Here is a 23,179-nt window from a genome sequence, read left to right on the forward strand (position 1 = left end):
TTTTTTTTTTTTTTTTTTTTTTTTTTTTAGAATGAAGAGCCATGAAAGCACATGGCAGAGAGACAAAGAGAGCTGATACAGAAAAATAGTTTTATGCCATGCATTAGTAAATTAAGCCAACACTACCATAGGTACCATAGAAAGCAAAAATTGCTAAGTAACACTGAATCTTTAATGTTCTAACATTTACCCTTGCAGTCATTTAACAGCCCCTCCAATCTCTCTCTCTCTCTCTCTCTCTCTCTCTCTCTCTCTCTCTCTCTCTCTCGGCTTATTATTGCTTACCTTCAAACAAGCCATTTCTTCTCTTTTACTATGAAAAAATAAAACAAAGCCCACTTCTATCTTGACCCTGTTATTCCCACAAGGTCCCCCTTTGTGTTGCTCAATCGTCCCCTCCCAGAATTCTCTTCTCTTTTGAGGTCACTGCTAAACTCTCTTTCCTTGAGATTATTAAATCTAAATAAGAGTGTTTAGCATATACCTGGACCCAGAAATTCTTTAGTTTTCTAAGAATTACATAGGTTGATTTGGGGAGTCCTGGGTCCTCTGACTCTTCCATGACATTTGAGAACTGTTGACGTCATCACCCAATTGGTTTTCTCTCCAGGGTTTTCGCTTTATCTCTTGGAGAGTTCTGGTTTGCATTGACATTTGTTTCCATCCGCATGTCACAGGCTGTATCGTGTCATCCGTATCCTTTTTGGATGACTCATCCTTACCGATCCCACCCTCTTCCTCTGGACGAGCTCATGCTCAGGACTCACGCCAACCTCCAAGGAGAGGAAGATTTCCTTGTCTATCGTGAAACTAATCATGCTTCCTTAAAAATATAAATAAATGAAAGAAACTATCTTGTAGTAAACATGCCTACGTGGGTGGGGTGGGGGAGGAGTTTCCAGAGGCTCCATCACTAGATTAAGAGCTACAGGCTAATTAGTGCTTACCAAGAAATGGAGATTCGGTCTTTTCCAGCAATGAGCTCCTTGGTAGGTAATCTAATCCCAAGTTCAGCCCTCAACACATATACATGTGCATATGAGCAATACTAAATTGACTCAGCAGGTTGTATTTATATATGCCTAAACATTATTATTATTATTATTATCATCATCATCATCAATACTACTACTAATAAAAGAATAAGTCATATATAAGTCATGTATATATATATATATATGACAGATTAAGATCCTAACAAGGACAGTAGGCTGCCTCTCCTGTGTGTGTGTGTGTGTCTGTGTGTGTGTGTGTGTGTGTAAAGTCCAAATTCCTATTAGATATTTCCAATTCATTAGTTTACTCTGAGCACAGAGACATAATTTCTGAAATCAAATTCATTATCCATTGCTTTAAATCAACTCTTAGTTTAGCTCTGACCTCAATGGCGTGAGTAATGGTCTTATAACTTAGGCACAGATCTTTGCTTTTATTGATTATTTTTTTAATTTCGTTTTGCTTTTAGTGTTAAGAAACCTACAACATTTAGGTTCAACTGAGTGTGCCTGAGAGATGGTCAAAGTTAATATTTTATATTCCCATCATTTCTGAGCCTAATTAAAATATTATTATCTTTGGTGTTTTGGGTGGGGTTTTTGTCTTGTTTGTTTGTTCAGTTTATTTGTTGTTGCTGCCGTTCTTTGATATATCACAGTAATACCTACTCAGCGAGCTCTGGACTGTGGGGATGAAGTCCTAAGTGAGTATGTATTGTTGAAATGGCCACAACCATTTCAGGATCCCCAATGCCTCAGACCCAAATGGCAAAGCCTTTCCCTGCCCTGTGTGTTGACAGTGTTTACAGAAAGAATCAACCCCAGTTTCCTCCCTCCCTGTGTTTACAGGGACACTGTTCCCTGGCAGAGCCCTTCCACTGATGTGAGTTCAACCCACTTCCTCCCTTAAGATAGACACAATAAATGTGCTGAGTTTCCGGACAGCAGCCTGTACATCTCTATCAGAGCACATGGCTCACTTGATGCCAGCTTTTCTGTTTGTATGTGTGTTCTTTCAGGTTTCTAGGACCCTGTGGCAGAGGACAGCTTTCTGTTTTATTAACTTGTATGCAGCAGGACATAGTTTATTTAGAGCTTACTTTTCCAACAGGGGTGCCAAGATTTGCCCTGGTACCACAAAGGAATTATCTACCATGGTTTTCTCTTAAAGATACAAGTGAGATGATGTAATACAGAGAGGCCAGGGAAGACTGGGGAGGGTTCTGTATTGAGGAGAGGTTTTGTGTGTCAACTTGACACAAGCTGGAGTTATCACACAGAGAGGAACCTCCCTTGAGGAAACGCCTCCATGAGACCCAGCTGTAAGGCATTTTCTCAATTAGTGATCAAGGGTGGGAGGGCACATTGTGGGTGGTGCCATCCCTGGGCTGGTAGTCTTTGGTTCTATAAGAAAGCAAGCTGAGCAAGCCAGGGGAAGCAAGACAGTAAGTAACTTACATCCCTTCATGGCCTCTGCATCAGCTCCTGCTTCCTGACCTGCTTGTGTTCCAGTCCTGACTTCTTTTGGTTATGAAGGGCAATGTGGAAGTGTAAGCTGAGTAAACCCTTTCCTCCCCAACTTGCTTCTTGGTCATGATGTTGTGTGCAGGAATAGAAACCCTGACTGAACCATCTCTGTGGCTAAGGGGAAGCTCTTCTCTTGGGTTGGTAAGCCTTTTCATGAGCAGCTAATTAGGGGAGGAGTGTCATTTTACCTAGGGTCTGTAAGGAAGCCCAAATGAATTCATTGGTTCTCCCAGAGTGAATCTGGTGGCATTATGCTTCAGTTTGTTGTGGGGACCTCAGCCAAAGGATAGGTGCTATTTAGTTTTCCTCAGGGAAGGGATTTTAGCAACACTGACAGATCAAGATGTGAACAGGGCAGTGGGGAGCCTCTCCTGTCCATCTTCACCCAGTAAAGAAGGGGGATATCGAGAATTTCCCCCATCGCTTTTCCCTTCCTCAGTAAGTAGGATGTGCACAGTTTGCTCTGGCATGTTCACTCCACACACAGCATGTTGCTTTTTTAGTTAGTTTTCCTTTCAGGAGAACAGGACTTGCCTAAACAACTCCCAAAATAAGTGTGTGATGTCTCCAGGTTGTATTTTTCTAATTAGTGCTTTTGTACCCAGCCATCTTTTTCTTTGTAGTTCTAGATACACTTGACTCCTGCAAACAAAAATAACTTCAATTGAACTTTAAAGGTCTTTAATCTCTTAGACTCTGTTTATGACTCTAACTTCATCTTATTCTCCCAACACTAGCCCCCGCATTACTTTCATCATAATACTGTCCCAAGTATGATAGATGGATATCTTGTGACTTGGTAATAATGGAGATTCACACTCATAGGTGTTTGTTGGGGCCAGAGATGTTTGCATTTCTAATCAGCTTCCAGGTGATGTATTGCTGTTGGTCCTATAGACCACAAACTTTTGAATCCCACAGGTCTATAAGATCTAGTTGAAAGCCCCTAACTTGGTTTAATTTAATTCCACAGCCTCAGGAGTGGCATCCGGGAGAAGAGATGGAAAATTACCTTGGGTGCTTGTGGCAGGATATTTGATCACATGGTGAACCTTGTTATTATGTTAGTTACTGGAAAAACCTGTTTTTAATTAGCACATACCTTTAATCTGAGAGCTTTCTACTTGAATATTGTAAGCAGGATTAAATACAGCGAGGGGGTCAAGGGGCAGAGCAAGCAACCAGCTGACAGGAAGTGAACATAGGAGTAAAACCATAGGGAGTAAGAGGGAGTCAGGAGGATGCACAAGAAGTAGAAGGGAGGGATACTTGGTTTGAAGGAGATTTTTTGAGACTGGCTGAGGAGGAAGGTCCACTGGGCGATTTCTCTGCCTCTCTGAGCGAGCAGGCTTTCACCCCAGCATCTAGCTCCTGAGTCTCCATTGGTAAAATTGAATGATTGAGATTTTGTTAAAAACAAAACAAAACAAAACACCAAACTAGATGCTCTTAGAGCACAGTTGTAAGCTGCCATGTAGGTGCTAAGAATTGAGCTCTTAACCACTGAGTCATGAGTCTAGCTAGCCCCAGAAATATATATTCTTAAGCAGTATTATACATTTAATTCTCTCATGCTATTGTCCCAGGTAAATGAGATATTTTCAGTACAGGCAGAATCTCTGAAATTCTTTTCAGGTTTTCCCCTGTGCATTGTACATAGTAAGTCTACAATAAGTACATTTATTGATTATTTATTCTTAAGCAATTCATTCTATCTAGCATATCAAAAAAGAACCTTTAAGCTACCTTTGCACTTATAGTTTGACAACAGAAACTATTTTTTTTTAAATTACAAAATATTGTAAGAAAATATTATTGTGCTAAAAATAATAAAGGTGTCTATGATCTTATGGACCTGATGGGCCTTATGAATCAGATTAAGGGAAATATTTGTCATTGCTTTGATTATAGTATTATGTTTCACATGTATATGTGTGCTTGAATGTGTGTGGGCACAGGTGTGGGGTGTGTGCATATGTGTGCATATATGTGCAAATGCATGTACAGGTGGAGGCCCAAGGTTGACATCAGGTGTCATCCTCCACCTGTCTCCCACCTTATGGATCTAGATGGGTGCTTACCATTTTTAACAATAGAGGTAATCCCTGAATGCTCCAGGCATTCCCAGTCTCTGCCTCCTGAGGTCTGGAACTAAAGGTGAGCCTCCATGTTTATCTGCCTTTATATGTGGATTCTGGGGATCCAAACTGTGGTCCTCACATCTCCATGGCGAGACGACATCTTCCCAGCTATTGAATATGGTATTCTGAGGTTGAAAATATCATCATTATTTATTACATTCATCATCATGACAGTCATTTCTAAACTGATGCTAAACGTGATCAATTGAGACAGGTAGGTGCTTGGATACAGACATGATCAGTTGATAGAGGTAGAATCTATTCTTGCCAAGGGTTCCTATTACAGAGGCTTGAAGGATTCCAAAAGATAAGACGGGCTACAGAAATACATTGCTATAAATGCAACTTGGGTTTGCAGCCGAGTTGGAAACCTCCCACAGACATCAGACTGTAACAGCCTGCTGGAAATTTTAGGGGAAGAAGGCATCAAATGCTCATAAATTTTGACTGTAGACTCCGGGGCTCAGATTTCAAATGAATGTATTGATCGGGTCATGCCTTTAAACCTCTGAAGAAGTCCTATGTGCCTGAATAAATTCTGTGGATGATGTGTCTGTGGATGATGTGTCTGTGGATGATGTGCATGTGGATGATGTGTCTGTGGATGATGTGTCTGTGGATGATGTGTATGTGGATGATGTGTATGTGGATGATGTGTATGTTTGAAAATGTGTGCTTTGCCAAAGGTCTGCCTTCTGTAAAAGAAATGTGTCAATGCAATAACATTAACCCTTTCCTCATGAAGATCTCATTCTTTCCTAAGATCTTAGAACTCAGGAAAGAAATTGGACAGGGCATATGTCCTACTTTCTAACTCCTTTTGTGTGAGATTTCTTTCAGTCTGCTATTATCTTTTTAAATTAATAGAATAGTCACTGGGCACTGTCCACTCAAATTCTACCTAGAGCATCAGAAATAAACATCTCTTAGATATTTGTGGAAATATTCATGCAATTGTCCTTGAAAGACTATAGTCCTTCATCTTCGGCATCCTTAGATGCTGACATTCTAACTGGATCCTGCATACAAGTAAGAGTGGAGAAGGACTTGCATCAGTCTTGATTTTTGGGTTGATTAAGGATAACTGGTCTTAACACAAAACAAGCATAGTTGCTTCGAACCAAGGATGCTCTTTTTAGTAGGGATAAGGATAAGGATCAAGATAAGGTTAAGGATAAGGCTAAGAATGAGGATCCTCTTTTTTAGTGAGACTCCTGATAAGTCTGGACCTGTAATTTTCTTCCTAAGTGATTATGACTTCAAGTTTATAAATTAGTGGGAAGACTTCCTAGTCTGCAAAACATCAAGGAGATAGACATTACCATTTCACATCTGCTCTCCTGTGACAGTTATTACAGGAGCTGAGATATGACTCTGCATCTTGTATCACATGTTCTGGTCCATATCCATCCCCACAGTTCCTCAGATAGCAGAGCGTGGCTCGAGTCAATGTTTATGTCCAAGAATTATGTAGTAACTAAAATGTCACTGGCCTCAAGATGAAGTATCACAAACTGTTGTGAAGAGGGTTGGAGTCCTAATTAAGTGAAGTAATGTAGTCCTCATATATAGAAGATACCCAGGCATTTTCTTTCATGTAGAAAATCAATACCCCCCCCCACACACATATACTTCTGTTATAATTATATGCCCATAATGAAAAGTTTAATGGTTACTTTTAATGAAGAGTATATAGATCAGATCAGAAAAATGCTTGTTCTCATCAACCATGTGAACTTGACCATTATAAGTATATTTTAATGAGTTAGGAAGGTTTTCAGCAAAAGCTGACATGGTATAGAGTTAAATCTATACCTCTTTAAGTTGGTGGCTGGAGAAGTTTGTGGCATCATACAGTGATAAACAGCTCTGCGTTGTATGAGCCTGTAGGATAGAGATTTTCGTGATGGTTATAACTTTTCATGCAGATGCTCTACATACTCTCTTCACTCTTCTTTTTTTTTTTCCTTTTTTAATGCATTTTCTTTTTTTATTATTATTATTTTCTTTATTTACATTTCAAATGCTATCCCTAAAGTTCTCTATACCCCCCCTGCCCCTGCTCCCCTACCCACCCACTCCCACTACTTGGCCCAGGCCTTCCCTTGTGTTGGGTCATATAAAGTTTGCAAGACCAAGGGGCCTCTCTTCCCAGTGATGGCCGATTAGGCCATCTTCTGCTACATATGCAGCTAGAGACACAAGCTCAGGGGGTACTGGTTAGTTCATATTGTTGTTNCACCTACAGGGTTGCAGCCCCCTTCAGCTCCTTGGGTACTTTCTCTAGCTCCTCCATTGGGGACCCTGTGTTCCATTCAATAGCTGGCTGTGAGCATCTACTTCAGTGTTTGCCCGGCACTGGCATAGCCTCACAATAGGCCGCAATATTAGGGTCCCTTCAGTAGAATCTTGCTGGCATGTGCATTAGTATCTAGGTTTGGTGGCTGATGATGGGATGGATTCCTGGATGGGGTAGTCTCTGGATAGTCCATCCTTTCATCTTACCTCTAAATTTTGTCTCTGAACCTATATCCTTTCATGAGTATTTTGTTCCTTATTCTAAGGAGGAATGAAATATCCACACGATGGTCATCCTTGGTTTTCTTGTGTTTTGCATAATGTATCTTGGGTATTCTAAGTTTCTGGGCTAATATCCGCTTATCAGTGAGTGTATATCTCGTGACTTCTTTTGTGATTGGGTTACCTCACTAAGGATGATATCCTCCAGATCCATCCATTTGCCCAAGAATTTCATAAATTCATTGTTTTTAATAGCTGAGTAGTACTCCATTGTGTAAATGTACCACAGTTTCTGTATCCATTCCTCTATTGAGGGACATCTGGGTTCTTTCCAGCTTCTGGNTATTATAAATAAAGCTGCTATGAACATAGTGGAGCATGTGTCCTTATTACCAGTTGGAAGATCTTCTAGGTATATGCCCAGAAGAGGTATTGTTGGGTCCTCCGGCGGTTCCTCAGAAAATTGGACATAGTACTACCGGAGGATCTCTTCACTCTTCTATGTTTGACTTTTAGGCAGCTACGTTTGGTTAGAAGCAAGCCAATAAGGTGCTCTTTGCTTCTATTTTAGTTCCTAAAGTCACGCTACCAAAAAAAAAAATTAGAAGAAACTTAAGACACTCTAGAGGTAGAAAACAAACAGCAAACAAACATAAGCACTCCTTTGGTAAGAAAAGCACACTTCTGCACTGATGCTTGGTGGAATAGAATTCCACTGGCACCTACTTTGTCCAGTACAAGTGAGTGGGATGTTCCCTTTTCTCTTTGTTATATATAGCAGGCAGCATAGGGTTTGAGATGTTGAATACATGCAGATAAATACATTCAGGATGTCGTTAGGAAAGATAAGCTGTACAAAGCCCTTCTGAATTGAGAAGACACCCCCCTTTTTTTTCTTCCTGATATCGTTATATATTGATGGAGACTTTCTATGAGCCAGATCACTGAATGGCTGCTAAGATTTGTGCTCTGATCAGAGGGTCAAAGATTGCCACAAGGTCACACCATGCAACAGACCTCATGGGGGTGGTTTGGGAGGAGGCATACAAATGTTGCCTCTGAGCAAGAGTGGAGGAGAAAGAGAGCAGACTGCTCAGCCACTGGCTTTAGAAAGTGATATAGCATGTGCACATGAGCAGCCTTCCGTGGCTGGTGATGATGTGGCCACTGGTGCTGAGGCAGAGTGGGGAGGGCACCTGGTTCTGGAGTGCAGGTGGTTCTGGGTTTTGCTACAGTGACAGGAATGGCTTGTCATTCCTGTCTCCTCCGCACTTAACTCCAAGCTGAAACACTGGTCCTGTGCTTATGGATAAGGACAATTTGATGTGTAATTCCTCCCCCTACATATTGAGTTTTTCAAAGAGATGTTCCCCTAACTTATGTTTTATTCCTGAAAAAAAAAAAAATAAAGCGCTTTCTTCTCTTGGCTTACCAGTGAGTACTCCTTGAATCTTGATTTGCACTGTCAGTGTTTGGCAAGAGCAATGAACTCTCTCTCACTTTATCTCTTTTCTTTACGCTTGGGCATATTAGAAGCAAATCATTCTCTGCCCTGTCTTGTTTTCATGGTAATTATTTCGTTTTTCCCTAAAAGAGAAGAATCCTATGTAAATAAAAGCTGACCAATGTGCAGAAATAAATATCTTTTCACTATTAGATTAAGATTGTTAAGAATAACAGGTTTGAAGAAATGGAATATATTCAGATTATTTAAATTCTATTTTATTGGTTACTTGAGGAAATGTGTCTATGATGGTTCATAGCTATAAATGTAAAGCAGGTGCTAATTTCCTTGTATTTCATGATTCAGGTGTGATATCCAGCATGAGATTATTATTGGGGTTTTTAAGGCCATAGCATGAATTGATGTGATTAACATTTAACATAAAGGAAATTGCTATGCAAAAAAAAAAAAAGTCATGAAAAGAATATGTAAAGGTGAATTAATGATGCAAAAGTACATAAGAACCTAGACGACCTATGCTTTCAAAGACAATGCATCATTGTCTCCATCTCCTGGAGAAAATCATACTGTTATTATTTCAAAATACAGAAAAGTACTCAGCAGTGGTACTCTTTTAGGTAGGCGCACATGATTAGCTCATTGAACTGCCACTTACAGCTCTTAAACCTGTCCTTCTAGAAGACTCTGCTGCTGTTCTGTTCACCAACAGTGATGATGTCATCAAAGCCTCAGGATTTGGGGAAGCATAATTCTGAGCGCTGGATGGATGAACGAAGTTATTCAAGAACCACAGCTGGCTTGTCTTTCACATCTTCCTCTAGGATACCAAGGTTATCAACAAGGGGAGTGGGAACAGCCTGGGAATCAATTTTCAGATATTTACAAGGTCACGGTGGTCTAAGATAGCAAGGCTGCAGTACTTGGCAGGCAAAGACACACTAATGGCATCAGTCATGATCCAAGAAAGGAACAGGAGCTAGCCTGCTAGGAGTCACACTTTAAAACTTCTCTTCCATTGAACCTGTGAGAAACTTATTTTGCAGCAATTTTATTATCTTTCCTCTTTTTTAAGATAGGGTCTCCTTTGGTGTCTCAAGTCACAGTTCAGGCTGAGCTGGAACTCACTATGAAGATCATGTCATCAAACTCCCAGCTGTCTTCCTGCCTCAACCTCCTGACTCTGGGATTACAGGTTGCAAAATACCACGCTAATCTAATTCTAATTAAGCTTTTTATTCGGAAAGACTGCCTTAGTTAGGGTTTTATTGCTTTGAAGAGATACCATGACCACAGCAACTCTTATAAAGGAAAACATTTAGTAGGGGCTGAGTTACAATTTCAGAGGTTCAGTCCATTATCATTATGACGAGAAGCATGGCAGCATGCAGGCAGACACGACACTGGAAAAGGAGCTGAGAGTTCTACATCTTGATCAGCAGGCAGTGGGAGGAGACTGTGTGACACACTGGGCGTAGCTTGAGCATATAAGACCTCAAAGCCTGACTCCACAGTGACACACTTCCTCCTGTAAGGCTATACCTACTCCAATAAGGCCATACTACTTCATAGTAGTCCCTATGGGCTAAGCTTTCAAACACATAACTCTATGGGAGCCATTCCTATTCAAATCCCCACAAGTACGTTCAAAGCTTCGAGAGAATACATTGGAATACAACTGCATTTACCTGTGTGCCTCTCCCTAACCCACCCTTTCCAATTTGCATTCTTTAACTGTTTTGTACGAAAGGATGCATCAACATACAGTCACCTGTAAAATACTTTGTCACCTCTGTATAGGAGTTCCATCTATTGTAGTCTCTTAAAAACAATACATTCTCTAAGGACAATATGATATCTTTTGAAATCTCATCACTACTTTGAAATTGAGGTAGAAACCTATCCTTGAGAATCATCTGATGGGAAGACAGAACCTTTATTTTTTTCCCCCCCGGAGGCCAAGTCCATAATGAAACAGTACTAGATGTTCATTTATAATTGGCACCTTGAGAATGGCGACCCCATACTACGAACAAGAACCTCCTTCTTTATTATTCTTATCTGCCCTTTCTTTTCACTATTTTTTAATCTACTTTTGTTCCCTTTTTGGCTTTCCTTTGCAACTGATATTTTTTAAAGGCCACAGACAGGTCCCCGCTCACCTACACAACTTAATTACCCTTCTGGGAGCTGCCTTGCTTTTTTAAGTGGATATGACTTTAAAAAAAGAAATCTAGGTGATATTTTGCAGTTTGGTGATGACTGTTATTTCCTCTAGCCTTAGTAGAAAGAGATTTCATTCAAACTGTCAGACAGCTCAGAATAAGCAGTTTGGCAGCTGATACAGTAATTAACATCCGGGCCATTTGCAAAAGTCCAGGCAAACACACGCTGGTAGATCCCTCTTAGAAAGACTTAAAAAAAAAAAAAAAAAGTTGTCAGCAACTTTGCACCTGATGTTTTGGCTAGCAGCTCAGAGCTCCTTTAGAGATGGTGCTCCCATCTCTTAAAGCAGAGAAACTCCATTGATTGTCAAGAAGTTCCAGGAAGCACATATGGTTTAGCAGAATTTCTCAAAGCAGTGGTGAGTAGAGAGTGCGACTAGGTCTCAAGCTATAGAGAAGAATCTTTGCCTGGTAGGTCCTCCTTCAAGGATCCAGGTTAGCAGCTTGAAATCAATTCAAGCAGCGGAAAGGATGAAGGATTTCACGGTCTGGGGTGGCTTCTTTTGAGCTATCTGGCTCACTCAGGATTTTCTTTGGCTGTCTGACCAGAGGCAAAGATTAGTGACACAGTGATCTACTTCTACGCTCCTTCCTATGGCACAGAGCCCAGCCTGTGGGAACCATAGCCCTTCCTGACATTTGTTAGTTTGGGACAGATCAGGTTTACATAGCTACCCTCACTCTAAGTCATCAAGAAGTAAAGCAATTGCCTTTTGAGAGAAAATAGGGTTTTTTCCTGAGAGAAGCTGCAGGCAGGAAAGAACTCTCTGGAAGGCAGGTGGGGCTCATGTGTACAATCAAGGAAAACTCCAACGTGATTGCCTCTCTTCTTATGCCTCCAAGTGGTTTGGTTTGAGCAGAAGAGGGTTCATTTCTTTTCCTGAGGTTTCCTGCAATCTAGTGCAGCCAAGAAGCCCTTTTTACCACGGTTGTACAGGTCAACACTCACACCTGCTTCATAAGTCAGAGATGTATCATGCACTCACATGGAGAAATCCTTCTACAGCCTCAAATTGGAGGAAATGAGGCACGAGAATTTTTCCTTAAAAGCTGCTCTCAGGGTTGAAGAGATAGTTCTGTGGTTACTGAGCTGTTTTGTAATGCAGCAGGGATGGGCTAGTGTGGGGTAGAGTGGTGCCTTAGAGGGCCCGTGCTGAGGCAGCTCCCCAAGGTATCAACCACAGCATGGGTCTAGTATAAAATGAAGTTTATTTGAGACATGGAAGGGGGTGTGAGGAGGGGAGTTGAGGCTAAGAAAGAAAGAGGATGGAGAGGGCAGAAAGAGGAGGGAGAAGGAAGGGAAGAGGCTGGCCCTGGGAACAAGTAGAGATAGAGGAGAGGGAGGGAGAGGGAGAGAAGAAAAAGAGGGGAAGAGGGAGAGAGAGAAGAGGGGAGAGACCGAGAAGACCACCAGTCTTTTTATAGTGAGCCAGACTTCCCAGGCTGATGATAGGTGACTGTTGGGTGGAGCCTAGAAGAACTGCTGACATTTATTGCCACTTGCTGACATTTATTGCCACTTGCTGCTCTTGCTGGGGATCAGGCTCAGTTCCCAGCACCCACATTATGCCATTACAACCATCTGTGACTCCAGTTCCAGGTGACCTTTGGCTTTTTCCTGACTTCTGGGAGGGTGGTAGACATAAACATGCAGGCAAAAACACTGCTACACATAAACTAAGATTAAAACATTAAAAAACAAAACCCTGTTCTGTCTTTTTGCCAACTATTCACTTAAAAAATTTCATACACTATATTTTGACCATATTTGTCTCTCCCCCAACTCCTCCTAGATCCTTCCCCTCAACCTACCCTGCTTCATGTTCTTTTTCTTTTTAAAAACCAAAACAAGACAATTAATGGAGTCTGTGTTATCCAATGGTCCCTGAAAATGAGGCCTACCTTCCTGTGTGTTTGATATACCCAATATCACTCCATTGGGAAACAAACCAAACCATACCAAATCATAGCATACCAAACCAATCCATACATATCAAACAAAATCAATCCAGACCATACCATACATACCAAATCAAACCATACCAAGCCAAACCATAACCAAACCATACCATACCAAACCAAACCAAACCAAACAAAACCAAAATAGATTTTCTTTCTTCTTGGTGTTGTGATCTCGTCTGGGTAGTTGTGGTCTTGTAAGCATTGTCTCAGTCTCTGTGAGTTCACATGCCCATCAATCCTATTATGTCCTTGGCTTCATCTTCCATCTCTTGCTCTCACAATCTTCTTAATGCCCAAGTACCCATGAACCCTTAGGGGAGGGGTGTGATAAAGACATCCCATTTAAGGCTCAGTGCTCTGAAGTCTCCTACTCTCTACACACGCACAATTATTTCTTTATTGTGTGTATGGGAGTGGGTTCTATGTGCCATGGTACATATGTGGAGCTCAGGGGACAACTCATAGAAGTCTCTTCTGTCCTTTTAGCATGTGGGTCCTCACATTTAACACAAGGTGTTCACGTTGAACACAAGTGCCCTTACTGTTTGGGTTTCTGCGGAAGAATACCTTGGCAGACCTGGGCCAAGAAACACCACAAAGTCACAACAGGTAACAGACCTCACAGGAGAATGATAGGAGAGGGAGTGTACAAAGGCTGCCCTGATGAAGGTTGGGGGAGAAAGAGAGAGACAGAGAGACTGAGAGGGAAAGACAGACCAAGTGAGAGAGTGGGCCTGTGATGGTGGGGATCTTTATCTTTTTGATTGGATATTTTCATTTACATTTCAAATGTTTTCCTCTTCCCTTAAGAAATCCCATACCAACCCAGCTCTCCTGCCTCTATGAGGGTGCTCTCGCACCCACCCACTTCCACCCTGGCATTCCCCTACACTGGGGCATCAAACCCCCTCAGGCCCAAGGGCCACTCCTCTCACTGATGTCCAACAAGGCCATCCTCTGCCACATATGTGGCCAGCACCATGGGTCCCTTCTTGTGTACTCTTTGGTTGGTGGTCCAGTCCCTGGGAGCTCCAGGGGGTCTGGCCTGTTGACCCTGTTGCTCTCTCCATGAAGGAGCTCAACCCCTTTAGTCCCTTCTCTAGCTCCCCCATCAGGATTCCCGTGCCTCTGTATTTGTCAGACTATGACAGAGCATTTCAGGAGACAGCCATTTCAGGCTCCTGTCAGCAAGCACTTCTCAGCATCGAAAATAGTGTTCACGTTTGACAACTGTATATGAGATGGATCCCTATGTGGGACAGTCTCTGGATGGCCATTCCTTCAGTCTCTGCTCCACACTTTGTCTCTGTATTTCCTCCCATGAGTATTTTGTTCACCCTTCTAAAAAACACTGAAGCGTCCACATTTTGATCTTCCTTCTTCTTAGGCTTCATATGGTCTGTGAATTGAAACTTGGGTATTCCAACCTTTTGGGCTAATATCTGCTTATCAGTGAGTACATACCATGTTTGTTCCTTTGTGACTGAGTCACCTCACACAGGATGATATTTTCACGTTCCATCCATTTGCCGGAGAATGTCATGAAGTCATTTTTAATAGCTGAGTAGTACTCCATTGTGTAAATGTATCACATTTTCTGTATCCAGTCCTCNGTTGAGGGACATCTGGGCTCTTTCCAGCTTCTGGCTATTGTAAATAAGGCTGCTATGAACATAGTAGAGCACGTGTCCTAATTATATGTTGGAGTATCTTCTGGGTATATGCCCAGGAGTGGTATTGCTGGGTCCTCAGGTAGTGCTGTGTACAATTTTCTGAGAAATTGCCCAACAGATTTCCAGAGTGGCTGTACCACCTTGCAATCCCACCAGCCATGGAGGAGTGTTCCTCTTTCTCCACATCCTTGACAGCATCTGCTGTCACCTGAGTTTTTGATCTTAGCCATTCTGACTGGTGTGAGGTGGAATTTCAGGGTTGTTTTGATCTTTTAAGATAGGACCGCTTAGTGGCTGGTGATGATATACTGATTCCCTGGGGAGGGGTGTGGGTTGGGGGCATCCAGTTTCTTGAACTTACCTGCTGAGGCCATCTTGCCAGCCCCAAAGTTGCTTTTATGTTGGGATAGAGTCTTTTCCAAAAGAAAAACAATGTTCAGATTTTCTTATCCCTTAGTATTTAATCACAGAGCATGACACATTATGAGCTTTTAGGGCCTGCAGCATGAGCAACATCATCTGGAAACAAGTCAGACATGATAGTTGATTCTCTAGTGAAGGGTTGTAGGTGCTTGCTGAAGACAGTGCTGGCTCTCAAACCCTTTCCGGATAATGTCGCTAATGCTATGCTGTAAATCATTGGTTCCCAGGTTTTACCGTGCATCAGAGTGACCAGGAGTGCTTGTGGAATTGTAGACTGATGGACCCTACCCTGAACACCTGCAGATCTGGAGTGGGGGTGAGCAGGTCCATCTTTTACACATCTCCTAGACATACTCACACTGCTTTGAGAGCTCCGCTTTGAGAAACACTGCCTTAAGACAGTGACTTTCCAACCCTGACCCAGCGTCAGTCAGCCTCATTAAATACCAACCTTCTCAAAGATGAACAATAAATAACTCAGAACTGCTGCAGGTGGGTGTGGGCCTTCGAGCCTGTAAAATTTCCCAAGTGATGCTAATCAGCAGCCAGGTGTGGATCTCACTGGAGATTAGCTAGCTGTAGAGAAGTGGCCCTCCATCTCCAGTTCCCATTAGAGCCACCTGGCAAGCTTTAAAACCCTTGATGCCTAGATTTTCATACCCCAGAGGATCCGATATAATTGGTTTGAGATGGAACCTGTGCGTTCTGAGTGTGAGAGCTCCCCAAGTGATTCTAATATACCATAAGGTTAAGAACCGTTACCCTACATATCCCGCACAGCTGTAAGCACATCAATCAGGCTTTCTCCTAGCCTCTTCTGTGAATGATATGATTCTTAAAGAAAGAAATCTACATTGATCGATCCCGTAGTTGGTATACAGGCTCCATGTTCATATTAAAGGGAGTTTCATATGTACAAGTTTGTATTTTTAAGAGTAGTTGTCCAACTTCTAAATTAAACCCCATGGTGGATGGCTATACATTTCTTTTATTTTCAATCACATCTTCATCTCCTTTTGTTTACAATGTATGTATTTTCTTCATTGGAAAAGTGTGTAAAGGGAGAATAAAGAACTCCATTTCTTATCCTGTACATCTATCTGTAGATTACCAGCCTGGGTAATTATAATCTCTTATTAAATCAGATGTACTACAGCAGACGCTGGCAAGTCAAGTTCCCTGGCCCCAACTCTGGAGCAGAGGGTTCCTCCTCGGGCCTGAGGGACTGAACCCCACATGTACATGGTATTCAGGATCTGGAACTCAGGTAGAACAGGACTTTACGGAGATTACAACCACAGCCCAAGCAACCCATTTCACGAGCCTGGGAAGGACACACACCAGGGGACTGTTGAGTCAGGAAAGTGTCATAAAGTCACAGAACTTGCAAGTCAAACCCTTTCTGGGTGGGATGGAAGAGCTTACGTGACATGTATTCATACGAAATACTCACATCTAACTGCATACCTACGGAAAAACCACCTGCTTATTATAAAGCATACCCCTACCCCTGTAGCAGACACGTGACACTGAGCAAGCTACCTAATTCGAAGGCCTGTTTTTTTGTTTTTGTTTTTGTTTTTGATTTTGTTTTTGTTTTTGTTTTTTTTTCACATATAATTATCTTGCAAGGTCATTCAGAGGAATACATGAGATGACCTGTCAAGCATTTAACCCTGTGCCTGATATGTACTAGCAGTTCAGAAATGCTAACCTCCTTGTCAACCCTCTGGGCTTTCTAACATTATTGTAAGTTTTGACTTTGATCACCAGGGCACTTATCAGCCACCAAAGACTCACCTGGCTGCTGCAGATGGGCCCCACCCATCTGCCTTAGGGTTAGGCACTTGCATGTGGAAAGAAAATAGGCTTCCATCAGTATACACACACACACACACACACACACACACACACAGAGTCTAGGGAGACCAATGAACCTTCTATTATAATGCCTAATAGGTAGCAAGCAGGTAAGCAAAGAGATTTGATAGGAGAGTGGCGCCCAAACTCAGGTGTGGGACCTGCAGCTTTTTTTGGGTGTGGATTCTGAGGAAGTATCCTCTTAGGAGATGAGGAAAAGTTACCTGGATACTGTGGTGGGAACATACACTCAAGCTTGGCACAGGGGAGAGTGAATGTGGCTCGAGTAGAAAACAATGGCACAGGTAATAACTTTCGCGTGTTGGAGTTGTTGGGCAGCTAGCTGTGAGGCATAAAGAGGCCGAGGACTAAGATCTGAAAAGCCACACCGGCCTGCATTTTTCAGACACCCCTCTCCACCCCTGTCTGTTTGTCAAAGTCCAACCCAGACCAGCAAAGTGAACATCAAGTTGGATCAGGTTTGAAACACAATTACATATTGTTAGTACCAGGACACTCCAAGCCCTGGCCTATGTGACCCTTGACCTGTGTTGCCAGGCCAACAACCCTCAATCCCTCAACCCACTTGGCTCAGTTATCACCCTCACTGATGTGACGTTATTTTCCGTATAAATTAAGAGATCACCCCCTCCTCTCGCTCTCTCTTTCTTCTCTTTCTCCTCTCTCCTCTCTTTCTCTCTTTTTCTCTTCTCTGCCCTTCTACCCGCTTTGCCGCCCCTCTACTTCTGCACAATGAACCTCTCTCACGTGGGACCACCTTGGCCTGGTCTGCTGTTTGGTTTACCCGCTCAAAACATATAGATTAATATTATTTGATATTAATTAACACATCACATATGAGTTTCCTAGACCGACAGAATGAGGGACGTTGGTCCCGAGAACTCCTAAATCTTTGCTTACGTGACTCCTGCAGGTAATGTGACAGGCCAGGGTTTGAAAGACACTTTGCTGTGGCTTGAGTGTGTGTGTCCCTTCAGGTTTCATGCTGAAACCTTGGACAATGCAACAGCATCAGCAGGTGGAGCCTTTGGATGCTGTCCATACCCATGAAGGTTCTTCTCTAACAGAGTTAAGTATCTCCAAAGAGATGTTTCAGCACATCAGTACATCAACTCTCACGGGGATAAAACTTTCAAATTGTGGGAGACAGAAACCAGTCTCTCCTTTGATTCTAAACCTGCTGGTATCCAGACGGTGGACTCTGCAGCCTAGAACCGTGAGTCACAGCTTTATGTTGTGGGCGTGTTAAGCAGCCTCAGTTACTTTGTTGCAGTAGTTTCTGTTCAAGAATCTGTTTTATTATGATGCTGTTTTGTTAGCCACTGTCCCGTATAAGAAGCTTTCTTGAAGGCACTTAGGAGCTTACAAGGGCACATTGCTTTGTCTGAAAGGCTTATTCTGGAAGAAAGGTTAAAAAAACAAAAACAAAAACAACAACAAAAAAAGCCCATGCGTGAAGGTTGCATGGTGATGCCAGGTGTGAGTTCCAGAGGTGAGCTGAGTGGATAGTGAGGTACCAGAGAGAAATTTAAGCCCTATGGTGGGAAGGTTATGTTCACAGCTCATGCAACATATAAAGTCTAAGAGTGAAAGAGGGAGTAGGTATAAATGTTGCTTGCCAGGTGTTGATAGTCTAGACATGGGTTCGCCCCTTCCCAGGACAGCTTCTGTCAGCCCCCTTGATTTTATGAGGCATCCGCTATCTGTGTATCTCAAGAGAGTTAGTTCCCTTTCCTCTTCTCCTCCAGGGGGACGTTTTTGTGTTGAAGGTCAACAAAGGTCCTGGGTCCTGTATGAAGCGATAAAGAGCGTTGGTTGGTGTGGGAAACCTATTGGGTTGTAATTTCTCTAGTTCCACCTGTGCATGGTGGTAGCAAACTATGTATGTCGCTCATCACGTTCCGTTTCTGATGTATGTGCTCACTGAGAGCTGGCTTTGAGTTTCGGTAGAAACGGACCAGACTAGTGTCTTCTTTCTGCTAGACACCTCCACCTCACCCCCATCCCCGTGTTCCTAGCTGCAGGGAAAAGTCTGTTAAAGAAAGGGAGCACTGGAAGGATGCTGGAGTAGTGGTTGAGATGTACCTTTAAGCACGTTCTCCAGGCTTGGGTAAGAAGAGAAAAGGAGACATTACTTTAGCTGGAAGAGGAAGGGGTGGGGGTGGGTGGGGGGAATCCAAGGTATTTGACAGCTATATCTTTCCACCACTACCTTCCTCCAAACCCACGCATCTCTGCTTCGAGTCTGACATGAAACGAAGATTCTCCCCCTCCGCACCCCGCGTTTGCCTGTGTGCTTTCAATGAAAAAGTCGGTGCACAAGGACGGAAGCCAGAGCGGCTGAAAATAGGTGCATGACTTGTTGAGCATACAAATCATTTCCCCCTTAGTCTCCAAAGGAGGAAAAAAAAAATCCCTTAGTCTCCTTGCAGCCCGTTCTGCAGTCAGGAGAGGTGGCCGAGGCAGGTCACGGGAGAGGTGCTCTCCGCAGGAAACTTTGCTCACCCAGAGAGCTGGCTGGGGCTATTGGGCTCTGTTGGGGTGGACCTTGGGCGAGCTTGCGGGGCTCCCCTCCCGGCCAGGACCCCCTAGAGCCCGGCGACGCGTCTGTCTCTTTAAATCCCAGCTGCGCGGCTGGGAAACAGCGCCACTCGCCGCCCAGGCCGGCTGCTGCGAGCTCGCGCTTCGGCTGCCGGCTGCGCGCGGCGAGAGCTCGGCTCGGCCCGCGGGCTGCTCGGTGGCGGCGGCGGCGGCGGCGGCGGCGCGGGGCGGGGAGGCGCGGCCCGGCCGAGAGCGAAGAAAGAGCGAGCCGGGCCGGGGGAAGAGGCGCCGCGCCCGGTCCCGCGCCCGCTCGGCGGCCGACGACGATGTGCCCGGCTCCTGCTCTGCTCGCGTCCTCCCTAAGACGATTTCCATAGTAACCCGATCAAGTGGCTCAGGACCGCAAACCTGAGGATTTCGGCCGGCCCGCCGGCGTTGACCTCGGCCAGGTAACGCTGCGATCTCCTCTACGCCTTGCAAAACCGCTGCGCTTCTTGCAAAGTTCCTTTTGTGGAAAATCGCCCAGCCCCACGCAGCCTGGGGGATTTGCAACAGCGTGCCGTGCTACCCAGGTGCTTGCCACGGGCACCCTCCCTGGCACTTCCCCTGCATCTATTATCACATTATTTAAAAATTATTTTGATTGCTTTCTCCACTCTCTTCCCCCCCCTTTTTTTTTTGATTCCCCATGCTGCTCTCCTGTAGGTTTATCCCCCCCACCCTGAGACTAGTGATGGGGGGGTGCCAAGGAGAAGTCGCGAGCACGGTCCAGGGAGTGGCGGGTTCAGATGGGCTGGATGCTCTGGGCTACTTAGAGCATCACACATTGCTTGCACACTGGCATTGTGGGGAGGCTGTCAGCACCAGGGAGCCCTAAGTCTATAGCCTGAAGCCAGAGTCTGTTTTTGAGGGATGCAGGCTTGCGGGTGCTGGAACACTTGGCTGGGTGGCTGGCTAGCATCCATACGTCCTAGCTTTGCTTCCTACTCCCCCGCCCCTCTTTGGGTTTCTCTTTCTTGTTCACCATCCTCCGTTTCTTTCTTCTTTTTCTCACTATCCATACCATTCTCTTCCCTTCTTTTCCTCCCTCCTTCTTCCCCTCTGCCCCTTTTCCCCTTTACAAAAAGGGAGGAATCCTTTGTACCCTCCTGGTTCTGCCAGCATGAGAATAACTGTGAAACCAGCAACGTGGCTACCTTAACCTGGTTGTTTTCAGAGCCGTCCTCATCCATCAACATATTTGTTTCCCTGAGTCTATTGATCTCCATGGATTGTGCAGAAATGCATTCTACTGCACGTCAGAATCGGACTTCTGCAGCTCTAAGTACCACATGTATTGTAAAGACAGTATGAATTTTTAAATCCAAATAAGTCACGGGTATAAATAAATACATCTTTGAAAAAAAAAATCTAGAGACTCATTTTAGTGCAACTTCCCTCTTCTGTTATTGCTGTGGTCTTTGCTCCTCACTGACATTTAATTGTAGGGAACTTGTGAGACAACCCTTCCCCTCCTCTAGCTTCTATGGAACTTTTATTGTAATTATCGGCTCCTGGACCTGATTGAGTTAGCATGGGCCAGGCACTAGAATGAAAAGGTCACAATTAAGGTTCTGGCACTTGCTTCCTGAAATTTAAGCTGGTCCAAGTGGCAAGTACAGAGAACCTGCAGACTGGCCTGACCCTGCCAAAGAATGGAAAAGGATTAGCAACTTGTGTGTGAAATTAGAATTGGACTTCGGTGCTGATCATGTGAAAATACAGTAAAAGTCAGGCCTTTTGTTTTTGGCCATTGTCCGATGGATAGCTATACTAGGAAGGACCTGCTATTTAAAAAGGATCCACTGCAGTTGAACCTATCCTGCCTTGTTTGGGTTGATGCTTTCTCATTACGCTTTTAATTTTTGTTTGACATATAAGATGCATGTATCATGAGAAAACAAAGAGTGATTTTGTGATGTGTGTATGTGTGTGTGTGTGTGGCTTATATTTAGCCCCAAGGGGGTTTATTGGATTTTCAACAATTTTCTCCAAAAGGATATCTTGTTACAGTTAAGTCTTTCCTGAGATCACAATATTTCCCATGTGGAAATTGGTACCTATCACCGATTTCCTCTACTTCCCGTGATAGGGAGAGTTGATGCAGGGAAGGGCTCAGTTTCAGAGCACATCCAAACCTCCTTTCCTTTGTGTGCACATTTGTCTTTAAATTAAATTATTAATACAGAATGAAGGATCCTGGGGCAGGGAATGGATCAGGAAGAAGAGAAGCCACTGCCGGGATGGGAAACAAACCCAAAAGAAGGCAATGCAATTGCTCTGCCACTCTATAACGTCATCCTTATGTTTAGCCAATTAGCAAGCTTTACACCTTGACTGTGGTTCATGTTCTTATTTGTACAAATGATATTGATTGACCCAGAGGCCGTTTTTAATCCAGGTCAGATGTTCAGATGAACATTTAGAGAATATTTAACAATTCATTTGTCAATGGATCCCCCAAAGCATGCTCTGAGGATGTTTCTTTAAGCAGTGATTGTATAGAAATGATGCTACATTTATTATGCCTGCCTTCCAATTCTGGCCTTTCCTGGACACATAGGTTTATTCTGACACATGAACAAGGATGCTTCCAGTAGGCTAAGTGCAACTTGGATGTGCTGCATATATATATATATATATATATATATATATATATATATATATATATATATATATATATATATATATTTTTTTTTAATCACAGATACAAATAAGGTGTTTGTTGTCCTTGTTTTTAATATCAGAGTTATCATGCTGTCTGGCCTCTTTCACATTCCTTGTGATGATTCCTATTAAGTGTGTGTATATGAAGGACTTAGCATAAAGGCTTCTAAGTGTCCTATGATTTGAGGTTAAAAGATATTTTAGTGATGACCCCAAATCACTGTAACTTATGGTACCCTGATTCTGAAACTACTCACCCCCTACCTGTGATTGTATCTATATATAGATTACTTAATGAGAGACTGGTGACGAGTGATCTGCTTCATAATAGTAGAACCTCCCAAGTTTGCCTAATTCAAGTCCCTACTTTTTATGTAGTGACATTAGTAAGGTTTGTGATCTGTTCATTTAATATACTGAGCTGTGGCAAATTGATAATTAAGAAGAGTATATTTCATTCTGAAATTGCTATAAGATCTTCCTCAAGTTGTCTGAGTGACTCATCCTTGTAACCCATGGCAACAGGAAATGGTTGTACTAGGTACAAGCGGAAGTATGGACACAGGCTTATACTTTCTATATATTTCAGAGACTTCATGTGAAAAGGATTAATATCCTGGCTTCTTTGAACAGATGGACGTTAACATGTTGACTATGAGAACACTTCTCAGGCTTGCTTTTAGGTTTTTTTTTTTCTTATTTGCCTGAGCAGTGTTGTAAAACTCTTCCAGAAACACATACAATAAATTCCACTTTCGTTGTAAAGAACTTAGAAGTGTGCTGGAGTAATTGCCTTTGTGTGTATGTGGGTTCACTACAGCGGGAATATCACCATATCAAACCTGAGAGGAAGTGCAAATGGCAGAAATGAGAGGTGCCAAGGAATTGGTGATAGAAATAGGAAGCAGTAGATCTTTATATATCTCTTTGACATGGTCTTCAAGAGTTTCTTTTGCTGTGGCTCTTAGATTCTCAGATGTTACCTAGTGTTATTTTTCCAGAAGAAAAGTGGTGGGGGAGAAAGGGAAAAGGGAGAAAAGAGGAGGAGGGAGGGAGGGAGGGAAGGAGAGACAGACAAACACACACACACACACACACACACACACACACACACACACACACA

This window comes from Mus pahari, chromosome 9, assembly GCF_900095145.1.
Source record: "Mus pahari chromosome 9, PAHARI_EIJ_v1.1, whole genome shotgun sequence".
In the NCBI taxonomy this organism is placed as follows: Eukaryota; Metazoa; Chordata; class Mammalia; order Rodentia; family Muridae; genus Mus; species Mus pahari.